The sequence below is a fragment of the Talpa occidentalis genome, unplaced genomic scaffold (assembly GCF_014898055.3).
Source record: "Talpa occidentalis isolate TD23 unplaced genomic scaffold, MPIMG_talOcc4v2.1 talOcc4.7, whole genome shotgun sequence".
NCBI classification, from domain to species: Eukaryota; Metazoa; Chordata; class Mammalia; order Eulipotyphla; family Talpidae; genus Talpa; species Talpa occidentalis.
In genome coordinates this window covers 4064899-4078131 of record NW_023605083.1, presented here as the reverse complement: position 1 = coordinate 4078131, position 13233 = coordinate 4064899, and the positions used below count along the sequence as shown (strand labels likewise).

Genomic DNA, 13233 nt, shown 5'->3' with positions numbered 1-13233 from the left:
TCACCTTCCTGTCTGCTCATGCTCTCCAGCCCCCGAGTCTGCTGTCTATCCCCATAGGTTTGTCTGGCCTGGGGGTCTCCTATGAAGGGACTGGCACTATCTGAGGTCCTCTGGATGGGCGTCTGCTCTGTTATTCCTTCACGTTCACTGAGCACAACGTCTTCGAGGTTCATCCATGGAACATGTCCCGTGGCTGAATCCTTCTCATCGTCTCTTGAAACCCCCATGTGGACGGAGCACGTGATCCACCCCCAGCCCCGCCAGTGGACACTTAGGTCGTTTCCACTGGATCATGAATAATGCTGTTTCCTCGTGGGGGTGGACAGTTCCATTTTCAGATCTTTTTATTTTACTTTCTTCGCTCTATGAATGTAAGGCTTTATTTTCCTACTTCACTGTAGTGCTCTGACAAGATGACATCTGTGTACCAGAGTCTGTGCAGACGGCAACAGTGAGAGCTTGTCGAGATGCCACTGCCAAAATATTTAGCTTTTTGTAGGACACTGGACATGTTAGGTGGCCACGCCAAAAAAATTTGTTTTTCCTTGGATAATTTTTTATAAGATTTATTTATTTATACAAGAACCAGGGTACAGGCCAGATGCGCAGGAGGGTGAGAGGCTTCACCAGAGACAGAGCGGGGAACAGAACAGGCAGATTGACTGAAATACACTGCTGGGGGGAGCAGCGGGCGAGACAGGAGAGGTCTGCTCGCCATGTGGGTATCTCCACAGCCGGCTGGGATCGAACCAGCACTACAGAGGCTGCGGACAGCTTCACAGCGCTGCGCTCAACCGCCTGCGCCACCAGGGAGGCCCTTGGATAATAATTTTTTAATTAGTACTACCTTAACCTCACTGTTAATAGAACTGTAAATTCTGGGGGACGAGGTGTGGGGGACGGGGAGGGATCATTCAACCATGGTATGCTGCAGTAAGTCCCTGGGGGAATCTCACACACCCCAAGGGAACTGTCACAGTCACAAAGGGCCAGTTGCTGAAGTTCTTTTGAGAATACTGGCTAGCTCGCTTATTTAGATCTTTCTAAATGGAAGGGAACCTGCATTTTGCTGTTACCCACAAAGGCTCTGAGCCAGGTAGGTGCCTGCTGCTTTGCAGCAAGGATTCCTGTGGGCTGGATGGGGGGGCACCTCTAGACTATTAGGAGGTAGGGTTGGAGGAGAGGAGCACTGGTGATGAGGGTGACAGAGACTTGGACCCTGGGGTATTGGTGCAGCTGGGGAGAGTGCATTGGATTCTGGGTGTGCTCTGGTCAGGAAAGTCACGGGGTGTGCTGGCAGTGGTGTCGGGAGGGGCCGAGAGACACTCAGGTGTCAGGAAGACTCTGGGGTCACTGGTCTGAGCCGTAGAGGAGAAGCAAGGGCAGAGAAGCAGGTCTGAGGAGGGCAACCAGACTCGGGGTTAGACATGTGGGCTGATATTTCTAGAAGCCTCCAGGAGGAGGTCTAGTTATAGGCAGTCACGGAGGTCATATGAGAGATTCAAGCTCAGAGGAGGGTCAAGGCTGGAAAGATGGCCATGAGAGTAAGTCAGCGGCATCAAGTGGGCCCTCAAAGCCAGGAGACCGGATGAGATCACCAAAGCAGCCGGAACCCCCAAGGAACAGCAGCTGGAGACAAGAGGAATATGAGGAAAATGATCTCCTCTCCTTGCCAGTCGCCTCACATCACCAGTGTTCCCCAAATCCTCTGACTGTGACATCACTGACGCCATCAGAGTCGTAGCAACTTCCCAGCGCCATTCTCCAGGCTGCTCTGTGTCCCAGCGGCTGACCTGCAGGGACCCCGTCCCCAGGGTCTTCCAGATCTGCCAGGGAGTGGTTCTGGCATGCCAGGGGTGGGAATTTCAGGGTGGCTGGTCCCTGGACCATGGCTCCATCAGGCAGCTCACCAGTGGGGTCCCTGGAAGGCCTCCCCACCCCTTGAACGAGGGGCCACACCACAGCAGCTCGCTGTGATTAGCCCCAGGGCGGGCACCGACCGACTGCTTCTCCTGAGCCCTCTCCACAACCTGTAAATGCTCCTTTAATAACCGACCTTCCTCCGATTACTGGGCTTGAATGTGCTGTCTGTTTTCGGGCAGACAAGGCAGGCGCTGGAGGTGGGGTGCGATGGAGGAGGAAGGTGGGAGGACACAAATGACGTGGCCCCTCAGCCGAGCAGGCAGCTTTCGGCCTCACCTGGTCAGCCCCGGGCTCAGCGGCGTCACTAAAGGTAAGCTGAGGACCCGGAGGCTCGGGAGGAGGGACAAGTCAGCGTTCTCTCTCTCTAAGAACCGTGCTCCTTCACAAGGGAATGAATGGGGCGTCTTTGGAAGTCACCTTCGCTGATTTAAGCGCCTCTCGACAGCAAGTTTTATCCATCCATTTACTTTTTTGGTCTCTGAGCCCAAGAGGAGCTGTATTTCTTAAGTCTCATTGTAGACTTAAGAAACAGGAAGGGCAGAAATGACCAAGCAAGGGAGGAGCAAGCTGTGGGGGAGTCAGAAGTCGAGCTGAGGACAGCTGGGGAAACCTTGACCTCTGGAGCAAGCTCAAACGCAGGCCAGCTATGTGACCGTGGCATGGATCACCTTAAAAAAGAATTGGAGGGAAGGAGTGAGGAGTCCTCAGGGAGAGCCTGGCGGAGAACAGGCTCAGGAGAGGCCGAGGCTCGGCCAACCCCCGGCAGCAGGGTACCCACCCTCCTGGAGGTCCCTCGTCCACTCTGAACTCTGACTTTCCCATCCAGCAAGAGCACCCCTTTTTGCAAGCAGGACCACAGGCCCTGCACTTGACTGAAAAGACCTCTCCCTGCTCCCAAGTTTTACTTTGAGATTCAAAGACAGACGCAGAAAGAAAACCCTCAGGCCTCATCAGAGCTGTGCTGCAGGTGTGTGCCGTCTCTCTGCCCTGGGGGAGACAGGAAATGCAGCAGGTAACCCACAGACAGCGAGGAGGCAGCACAGGAAAGGCTGACCCGCTTTATCTCCTGGCGGCATCTTTGCTGCACTCATCTTGGAACAAAGGGCCCTCCTCTGAGAGGTACCCGATGGCTTCGCTAGTCAGCTTTCCCGCCACTTTTACGTGTAAATGTTTAATCGTAAATATCCCCACTCAGGACCCCCGACCACCCCACAATTCGGTGCAACTAAAATCAATGCTCTGGAAACCCCACTGGAAACATTACATGTGTCTTAAGAAAAGACAATCTAGGTGTTTTCCTGCTAGGTTTTCTTTCACGGTCCTTATTCCTCCTGAATTTGTTTGGCCCTGACACTCACAAAATCACTTTGTGTGCAGCCCGATCCCTCGGGATGTGAAGGGGCGGAACAAAAGCCCTCCTTAATGGTGCTGCGCATCGGGTGACCTAAATAGCGGTGTCCTTTGTAACCAGCCGAGCGCCCTCCTTGAATGGGAAAAGCTACTTGAACAGTTACAACGTTAAGCAAACCGGGGCCAGATGTATGTGGCTTATTAACCAACAATGCAAAGCATTTCTTCCCTGGACAGTGAGCAAGTGTGTGCTAGCAACTGGGCCTCCGAGCTCCAGATAAAGAGGAATTGTCCTCCAGAGCGAGATAATAAGCACTTCTTTTGGAGCTGCGGGATGATGTCAGCAGAGCCCTCTGCTGCCATCAGAGCAGCGACAGGAAATGCCATCTCTGGGGACCCCAGGAAGGCCCCCCACTTTCTCCTGTACCAAGAGGCTATAGTTTCTCTTCCGACGTCATAATAGACCCTTTTAAATGTCTGATGGGATCTGGGGGGACAGCTAAACTTACTTGTTTTCAACTTTTTGGTAGAACTTTAAAAACATACAAATAAAATCTAGACACATGAACTCATTCTCTAAAATATGTTTGAGGAATCTCCCAGCGATCAGGAGTAGCTGAGCTAAAAAATCCCAAGCCTCCTAAAATAAGCCAGTGTTCACTTAAAAGGAAAATGACGAGGAGGAGAGGATTTTACTGCTCAGCAAGAAATCCCCAGGCTGAAAAGAAGAGCAGTGAGGACAATTGTCATTCACACTCCACCCTTAGGTGCCAGAGATGCTCATTTTTACAAGATACGTAACAGACCATCCTTTTATAAAGGACATTAGAAAGCAAAATACGGCCTCGGCGTGAGGACAGGCCCTTCTTTAACATGCAGAAAAAATAAAAGAAGAAACACTCCATTGAGGACAGTCAACCATCTGGAAATTTAAGTAAAACGCAGACTGCACAGATAAAAAGAGCACAAAGGCTTGAAAGGGCCAGAAAAGGTGTTTCCAGAGAAACTGTCTGAGTCATTCTCGTTTCCTCAAGACCCTCAGCGGAGCAGGCTGGGAGGCCAAGGGCTTCCAAGCCTGACTCGCACGCCTGCTTTTAACTGAAGGAGAAATCAAGGTGGGGCAGCTCGTCCCATGGGCTGTGTGGGGAAACCGGGAAACACCCTCGGACCTGCTGTCACCCCCTCCCCGAAATCCCAAACCACAAACCTCCCCACATGCAGGAGTCCGGCTCTGCTTTTATTCCACAAGCCTGTTTCCCCACAACCATTTATAATAAAAGTATCTTTTCAATGAACTTGTTCAAGGTTCCGAAGATGCCTCCCTCCCAGCGCCCCTTAGTTGTTTAGCTTCACCCGAAACGCTGTCCATCTGGGCTCCGGGCAGGGGCCTGCCAGGGCCTCGGTCCAGGGCTGGGCACACGAGCCTGCCTTCTCCCGGGGCTCCTCCCTCCTCTGCCCCTAGGGAATCCTGATGCTCCAGAAATCTCCGCATCCAGCAGCCTTCTATCCGCCTTGAATATAATCCCTGCTTTCAAATTCTTGAAAATTCTCATTCCTCTGAAGACGCCCTCATCAGCTATTGGGATGAAAGGATCTTAGCACAATCCGTTTCCAGCAGGGAGGGACTAGTCTTCCCTCACTTGATCCCTTCCGAGGGGACAAAACTGTTATTTCCACAAGGAGACTGGTCATTGACGAGAGTTTAGATACAGAGCCGGTGATGGGGGAAACTTCAGATGGTAATGCCCCGGACTGAAAGGTTTTAAAGTCTAATCACTCATTCCTCAGCTCGCTGCATGCTGACAGCACGCCCACCGGGCAGGCTCCAGTATGCAGAAAGCAGCGGGACTAAACAAAGTTCTGTGGTTTTTTTGAGACTGAGGCAGAGATGTGGGTGCAGGCGGCATTTTACATAGGGAGGTCTGGGATGACATTTGAATCAAGTGTGGGAACGATTTGCAAAGGTCTCGGATGCCCCCTCAAGCCGTGGGCACAGCAAATAGAGCTGCTCCAGAGCAGGAAAGGCATTGGCAGGTGCAGGGGAAAGCTGGCACCGGAGCAGTTACACTGAGACCGGGATCAAACAGGGGGTGCGGGCCAGGGCCAGGCTCTGGGGGGCTTCCAGGTCGCAGTGAGCCTGATGGGGGAGTCCGTGGCATGATCTGCCTTATTCTGAGGTTGCGCTGGCTGGTTGCCACCTGGGGATGGACTAAGCAGAGGAAGCTGACAGCAGAGCCAGGAGGAGAAGCTGCATTTGCTGCAGGGAGAGCGGCTGGGGCTGGGAGCGGACCACAGACTGCAGGCGAGTGTGGGGCAGAGAGATGAGTTAGGAGGCTCAGACCAGCGGTGCAGGTGGGAGCGATGAGGGGCTGGCCTGGGGTGAATATGGAGAAAGCAGTGAAAAGGGTTTGGAATTAGTATTTACTGCAGCCAGGGTCAATGGGACTTGATATTACAGGGCACCCCTGTCCACAGAGGAGCCCTTTCAAGACCCCCAGGGGCTGCCTGAGCTGGGGGTAGTGCTGAACTATCTGCTGGTGTTAGCTCTGCACATGCAAACTGACGATTGTTTAGTAACCGAAGGAGGCACAGCAAGAGATCACCACAACAGCTAATAAAATAGAGCAGGCACACCAATCCACTGTAATAAGTTATGTGACTGTGGCCTCTGCCTCGGAAACTCTTACGGTCATACTCTCAGACCGTAGTGGACCACGGGTAACTGAAACCACAGATAAGGGGGGGCTGTATAAGGTGGGGTGTAAGGGAAAAAGAAGCTGTGGCCACCCCATGCTTTGGGTCAGAACACCAGGTTAGAAGACAGCGTCGTCCCCTGGAGAAAAGGCTGCTGGGAAGGGGCGTGGGAGGAGAGTGGGTCCGAAGTTGACTTGGGGACACCTGGAGGTGTCCCCACATGGTCGTCGGGCTCCGGGGCTGCCCGCTAAGGGCCCTTTTGGTGGCAATTGATAAAAATGTCAAAGTAGTTGAAACAAAACTAGAGTAACAAAGTCTCCTTTTGTTCCTTTTCTAGTGTCACTATATTACAACTGAAGAGTTCCCTGTGCACACAACCGTACTCAGAGGTTCAGGCTAAGTAAAAGTGGTCTCTCTCTCTCTCTCTCTCTCTTATCTCCACCCCACCCCAGTCTAGTCAGGTCATCCATGCAACCCACAAGCCTCATCCCAGTGTACAAGGGAGAGAAGCAAACACCTTTCCTATCTAGGAAATCAAGGCTGGAATTTAAGGACCTTAACTTAAGGTGACAGAATCATTTTCCTTTGGATCGTCGCCAGGACCACAGAGGTGACCCCCAGCTCCTGCTCGTCACGAGCAGATGCTCTCGGGAAACGACACGACAGAGCACACTGAGACAGACGTCCAGGCCCTTCAGCTCGCAAAGAGCAGAGTCCAGTCCAGAACCACAAGCCATGGACAGGCGCAAACCTGCATGCTACCCCATGCCCGCACTTCTGGGGGTTTAGCTAAAACAGCTGGAATAACACAGTAACATAGTCACTAATGTTTCAATTATTACCCCCCCCAAAAAACATGAAAAATAAAAAACATAACAATTTATTGTGACTTCATTTAGAAACAGTAAAAGTACTAATGCTATAAAATGAGAATAAAGAAAATATAAATTATATCTAGATTAAGACTAATAATATGTATCTATTATCTGTTATCAGTTATATGTATATGTAATAGATACTAGGTGTCTATATAGCTATTTAAAAAAACAACAACAGGGCCTCCCCGGTGGCGCAGCGGTTGAGCGCTGGGTTGCGAAGCTTCTGCAGCGCTGGTTTGATCCCCAGCCCCCTCCGGGAGAGGGTCCCACATGGCGCGCAGACCTGCCGCCCGCTGCTCCCCTCAGCAGTGTCCTTCGGTCCTTCTGCCTGCTCTGCTCCCCGCTCTGGCTCTGGTGAATTCTCTCACCCTCCCGCGCTTCTGACTGTACCCAGTGCTTGTATAAATAAATAAAAATTTTTTTAAAAAGGCAACTTGGGTTTGAGGCTTTGGAGGTTATAAGGGATTATGAGTTTTTGTTCTTTAATTCAGTTTTACTAATATTCTTAAGACATTTTCACAACTAATAAATGAATCACAGCACACACTCCCAAAAGGGGAGAGCAAATAGAAGAAATAAAAGTTCTATTGATATGTGGTCAGCTTAAAGAGCTGCCAAATATTGTACTTACAGCAAATGTGTAAAAATCTAGAAAAACCAGGCAAGTATAAAATCTTCAGATTTTACACATTAAAATGAGTCGTGTTGCCCTACTTAGAGCAATTGATTCCTCGGTTATTTGTATTCACTATCACTGGACACCACAAAATTCTAGGCATTGTCACAGGGTACGGACTGACTGATTTCATATTTGTGAATAAAAGACTGAAATTAGGGAAAACACCGTGGGCCTGGAGCCGCGGTGGCGTCTGTGCCACCCGCCGGCACGGCAGGAGGTGCAGAGCTGAGACCACGCAGCGCTGTGCACAAATCCACAGCAAGTCAGTAACACTTGATTTAAAAAAAATCATCTGCTTGTGAAAACTGGACACGCCCGAGCTTTGGTGTCCAAGCAGACCCTGGCCATTGAGAAGGCGACGTGGGTGAGCTGCACGGTCACGTGAGCACCCAGCATATTCGGTCAAACATCACCTCTTCTAAAGCACCAGCAACGAGCGCTATCCTAACTCACGGCTGGAGATGTGGAAGCGCGAGCAGCAGGCTCTAGCAGCTCGATCACTATGTTCCTAGAGGCGGCCAAGGCCCCCCACCCTCTCCTACTTCCTCCCCAGTTTACACAGAAAGGGAAGGGAACCCCCTCTTTTGCAGTCAGTCATTTTTCACCACGCAGACTCTTGCTAGAGACTCAGCTCTTCAAAGACAGTAAAATCTAGATGATAAATTTCTCCTGCTGTTCAGAACTAAGCTTGATGCAAGAGCAGGACCCAACAGTCATCCCTCTGGGCAGACAGGATTTCGCCACCACATCGAATGGACCCAAAAGGTATGATCCTAATAAAACATTAATTAAAAAAAAAAAGTATGATCCTGATGGTTAGGTTATTTCTCGACAACCATGAGAAATAGTAGGTAGACCCCCAAACTTAAAAGCAGCCTGTTTTTACTTTTTTAAAGATTTATTTATTTATGCATTCAATAGCTGGGGTACAGGCAAGAGATGCAGGGGGTGAGAGGATCCACCAGAGACGGAGTGGGGAACAGAACAGCGGGCGAGACAGGAGAGGTCTGCTGTACCATGTGGGTTGCTCCCTGGATGGCTGGGGATCGTACTCGTGCTGCAGAGGCTGCGGATTGCTTCATAGTGTGGTGCTTAACCCCTTGCGCCACCAGGGAGGCCCCAAAAGCAGCCTGTTTTTAGTGCCACCCACCATTTTTTAGGAAAGTCATTTGAAATTTACCGGACAACTCATCTACCATATGCTCACATATTTGCTCCTGTGTTCTGGAGTAAACCTTCGATCAGAAAGCTCTGGTGTGGACTATGGCTGGAGCAGCAGAATGCCCGTGGTCAAAGTGTGGGAGCACATGTGCCTGTACCCCACATACAGAGCCCTAGGCTTGGGGTTCTCACTGGTTTTCTCCAAGTCGTCCCCCCCCATCCCCATAAGGAGCTCATCATAATCAGCTCTCAACCTACATAAGGGGGTCTCACAGCTCGGGGTGGGGGTGCTGTGGATTCCTGGGCTCAGCTGCTGGACTGCAAGCTGGTCCTGTGCCCTCCTCACCCACAAACTGCAGACTCTGCAGGGAGCTGCCTCGTGGACTCACTCCCGAGGGGGGCGCCACTCTTCTGGGGAAGGTCTGGGCTCACTGGGCTCATGGCACAGCAAAAAGGCAGCGAGATTTGCCATCACAGGGCCAGCTTTGAGTCCTTGTTCTGTCCAGCCACGTCTGCTCACGAGGAGCCTCATCAGGAAGGTTGCCCTTTGGCAGATCAGATCATGCACCAAGAAAAGTCGAGTGGACAATGGTGAAAAGTCTAGAGGAGAAATATGGCTTAGCATGAGGCCTCAAGGGGCTCCCTCTTTAAAGCTAACCCCCACGAAGATGTTCATACCATTTCAGCCAGCACCCTGGGGTGGGAGGTGAAGAAAACAACTCAGTGGAGATAAGAGCACGTGCTTGCACATGTACCACCTCAAGGCATCTGCCTGTCCTGAAACCCAGCCAACTTCTCCCCGACAGCTCCAGGCTCCTACTCCTGTGCAAACATGCAAAACCAGGGTCCTCATCCCAGGGGCAGTGGGAGGCATCAGTGCATGGCTACAACCTCAGTTACCAAGGTCCATGAGCGAGAATGCTTGAGACTAATTAAATATCCAATATTGCCAGAATCAGGGTTTTTTTAGATTTATTTAATTTTGCATAGAAGAACTGGGGTGCAGGCCAAAGATGCAGGGGATGAGAGGATTCACCAGAGACAGAGTGGGGAGCAGAACAGGCGGATCTACTGCAATACACTGCTGAGGGGAGCAGCAGGGAGACAGGAGAGGTCTGCTGTGCCATGTGGGTCAGCTCTCTGGCCGAGGATCAAACTCAGGCCACAGCAGTGATAGTGCTGAGACTTAACCCCTAGGCCAGCAGGGAGGCCCCATCACCAGAACAGTTTTTTTTTTTTTTTAGAGGCATGTTTTTATTTATTTGTTTGTTTGTTTTTTGTTTATACAAGCACTGGGTACAGTCAGAGGCGCAGGAGGGTGAGAGAATTCACCAGAGCCAGAGCAGGGAGCAGAGCAGGCAGAAGGACCGAAGTACACTGCTGAGGGGAGCAGCGGGCGGCAGGAGAGGTCTGCGCGCCATGTGGGACCCTCCTCCGGTGGCCGGAGAGCAGCCGGGGATTGAACCGGTGCCGCAGAGGCTGCGTGCAGCTTCGCAACCCAGCACTCAACCGCTGCGCCACCGGGGAGGCCCACCAGAACAGTTTTTAAAAGGGCATGTCCACTGGTGGGGATGTGAATGGTACATTCACTATGGCAAACAGTCTCGTGGGTCCTCAACAAATTACTGACAGGACTCATGTGATCCAGCAATCCCACTTTTGGGCATCTTCAGTGCCCATTGGTGGGTAAATGGGGGTGGGGTGGGGCGGTGGGACACACACACACACACACACACACACACACGATCCTACTCAGGTATAAAATAATGAAATCTGAAGATCTGCAATAACAGGGGGAGACGCAGAGGGCACCATGCTCAGTGAAGCAAGTGAGACAGAGAAAAACAAATACTTATAATTTCATCAGTAAGTAGAAGATAAAACAAGCTCTTAGGTTGTGAGAACAGGAAGGTGGTTGCCAGAGGGGAAGGGGTCTGGGGTGGGTAAATCCGCAAAGAGGATCAGTTTTAAGATGGAGCACCGACACTGGACATTTGCTAGCTGCCAAAATGTAGCACATACAGGGAGTGGACGAGAAGGCCACACACCCGAAATCCATATGCTGTTATGAGCCAATGTCACTTTAATAACACATTTCTTTGACGTGCAGTGTACCCACATACAGCACACCACCACGTGAAGCGGCCATTCCCCCAAAATGTGACTAGTATGTAGGACAGAGCAAAAATGTCCATGAAGCATTCATGAAAACATCACGGACACACACTTGCTCACTGATATTCACTCTAGAAACTTCCAAGGCTCCCGTGTTTGCTGGCATTTAATGTCATTACAGATGCTTCCAGAGAGCCCAGGGTTTACAGCTTCTCCCAACAGAACTTTTGACCCAGAGTCAAAAGTTGTCTTGTGTGTCTTGTAATTTTCCTTAACATAAAAGCAGGATATGTATTGGAAGATATTACTTAACGTGTATCTACACTACCTGTAATTTACTCTATGGATGACTATAATTTCTGATTAAAAATGGAACAGAATTCAAAAGACAGATCCAACAGACTGTTAAAAAAGACCCATGATTAAGTGAGTAAATAAAATAAAAGGACCCAATCCTAACCCAGCAAGGAAACACACGGGTCCTCAACTAGTTAAACTAAGTCTGAGGACTCAGCCAAGCTGAGAACTAGGCCATGGACACGACTCCAGAAGCTCAGGATACAACAGTGGACAAGGAAATTCCTGCCTCGTGGAGCTGATGCTCTATGGTAGGATGAAAGAGAAACAAACCTGGGCGTACATAAAATGTTAGGAGGTAGGGAGCACTAGGCAAAAGGTAAAAGCAGGGGAAAGGGGCTGAGAATAGGGCGACCACAGGGTTTGTCACTTTAAATAAGGTGAACAAGCTATACCTCAACACAAAAAGGTGAGGTTCTTGAGAAAGAAGTCAGGAAATGAGTCTGCAGGTATCTCGGAGAGATTTCCAAGGAAAGAAAAGTCATGCAGGGGTCTCCCTGGTGGCCTAGGGGTTAAGTCTCTGTGCTATCACCATGAAGGCCTGAGTTCGGTCCCCAGCCAGGGAGCTACCCACAGGGCGCAGCAGACCTCCCCTGTCTCACTCTCTGCTCCCCTCAGCAGTGTATTTCAGTAAATTGGCCTTTTCTGCTCCCCACTCTGTCTCTGGTGTGTCCTCACCCCCTGCACCTTTGGCCTACACCCCAGTTTTACAATAAATACATAAATGAATAAACTTTTAAAAAGTCGTGTAAAGGTCCTGAGGCAGGAGCACATCAGGCAGGATTAAGGGGCAGCAAGGTGGGCAGGTTATGTGGGCCTCACAGCTGATGATTCACTCCAGAAATAGAACTGATATTTCTTACTAAGGTAAATGCATAGTTTTTGTTTAGGGTGTTGGCCAAAAATGCTAGACTGTATGGGTGGAGGAAGGTCACTCAAGAGACACACCAGCCATGTAGCAAACAGGAAAAAGGCTAAACCGTGCAAGGTCTGCGGAAGTTCAGGAACCAGGGAAGCAACATCAAGTTCAGATTTATTGTGTTTGTTTTATGATTACATTAGGCATGTGGGCTTCATTCTGAACCTCTTTGTTTCCTTTACCTCATATAAAAGAAAAAATCTTCTTTAATGTTCTGGCGGAGACTGTCATTTAACCTGGGCTCTGGTGCTTGGCTTCTCAGGCTCTGCACTAGGGCATTTTGGCCCCGTGCATCTAGTGGGCTAGATGCCAGCAGCAACCACCCAGCCACCTCCACCCCTGACCATCCCCTAATTCCACCAAGAATGTCTCCAAGACACTGACAAATGTTAATAGCTGGAGAGCAAAACTGTGACCAGTTGAGAGCATCGCTTCAGTGCGAACAGATGGAGATTCTTCATCTCAGTCTGTTAGCATGTTTTGTTTTGTTTTGTTTTGTGTTTAGCCACTGGGTTGATCTTAAGACAGGTATCTTAAGCAAACCCAAAGCCACATGCTCCATATTTATAGTTGAGAAAGAACTAAAATAGATGCTCAAGTACCTTCTGCCTCAGAACCTTTGCAGCGGCTGCTCCCTCTGTAAACGCTTGTCCCATGCAGCCCCTCCTCATGCACCCAGGTCTGGGGAAGCCCCAGCTGTGAAGCCCCTTGGGAAGCTCAACCCTCATGGAAAGCATGAGCATTGATGAATTGCCATTATGTGCTTCCCTGGCACCTGTCTTGGTATTTTAGGAAATCATATGTAGGAACCATCACCATGGCAATTCAGTAATTATATTTTTGGTAGCATTTCTAACATAAATTCTCATTGGTTTATAAGAGCATGTAAGTTTCAGGTGTCCAGCATTATAATCAACATCTGTCTACATGACATTGTGATCACCACTGAAAACCTGCTCTCCACCGTGGTCATGATTATTTAATGTCTCCTCCATTTCCGCAGGAACCAGGTCTATCTGCTGGCTCATGGGTCTCCAGAGCACTGAAAGAATCATTATGGACTCAAACTTAAGTAAAGTAGCTCCCCCTGCCAACTTTGGGGCTTTACTGCTAACAGATCATCACCCCTTGCAAGCGTCAAAGTATCATCCAGATCA

At 50.0% G+C, this 13233-nt stretch overlaps 1 protein-coding gene and 1 long non-coding RNA gene across 12 annotated transcripts in view; one reads left to right on the top strand and one right to left on the bottom strand.

Moving 5' to 3' along the window:
• The window catches only part of FNBP1 (formin binding protein 1), a 117611-nt gene that overhangs the window by 47199 nt on the left and 57179 nt on the right, over positions 1 to 13233 (bottom strand). The gene's annotated exons all lie outside the window — the stretch shown is intronic.
• On the top strand, positions 999 to 6839 carry LOC129144801 (uncharacterized). Of its 2 annotated transcripts, none has more exons than XR_008549427.1 (3): positions 999 to 1096; positions 2103 to 2233; positions 6305 to 6839. It is a non-coding gene; the product is annotated as an uncharacterized LOC129144801 (long non-coding RNA). The 2 variants fall into 2 exon arrangements; XR_008549426.1 differs by lacking the exon at positions 999 to 1096 and adding an exon at positions 1750 to 1856.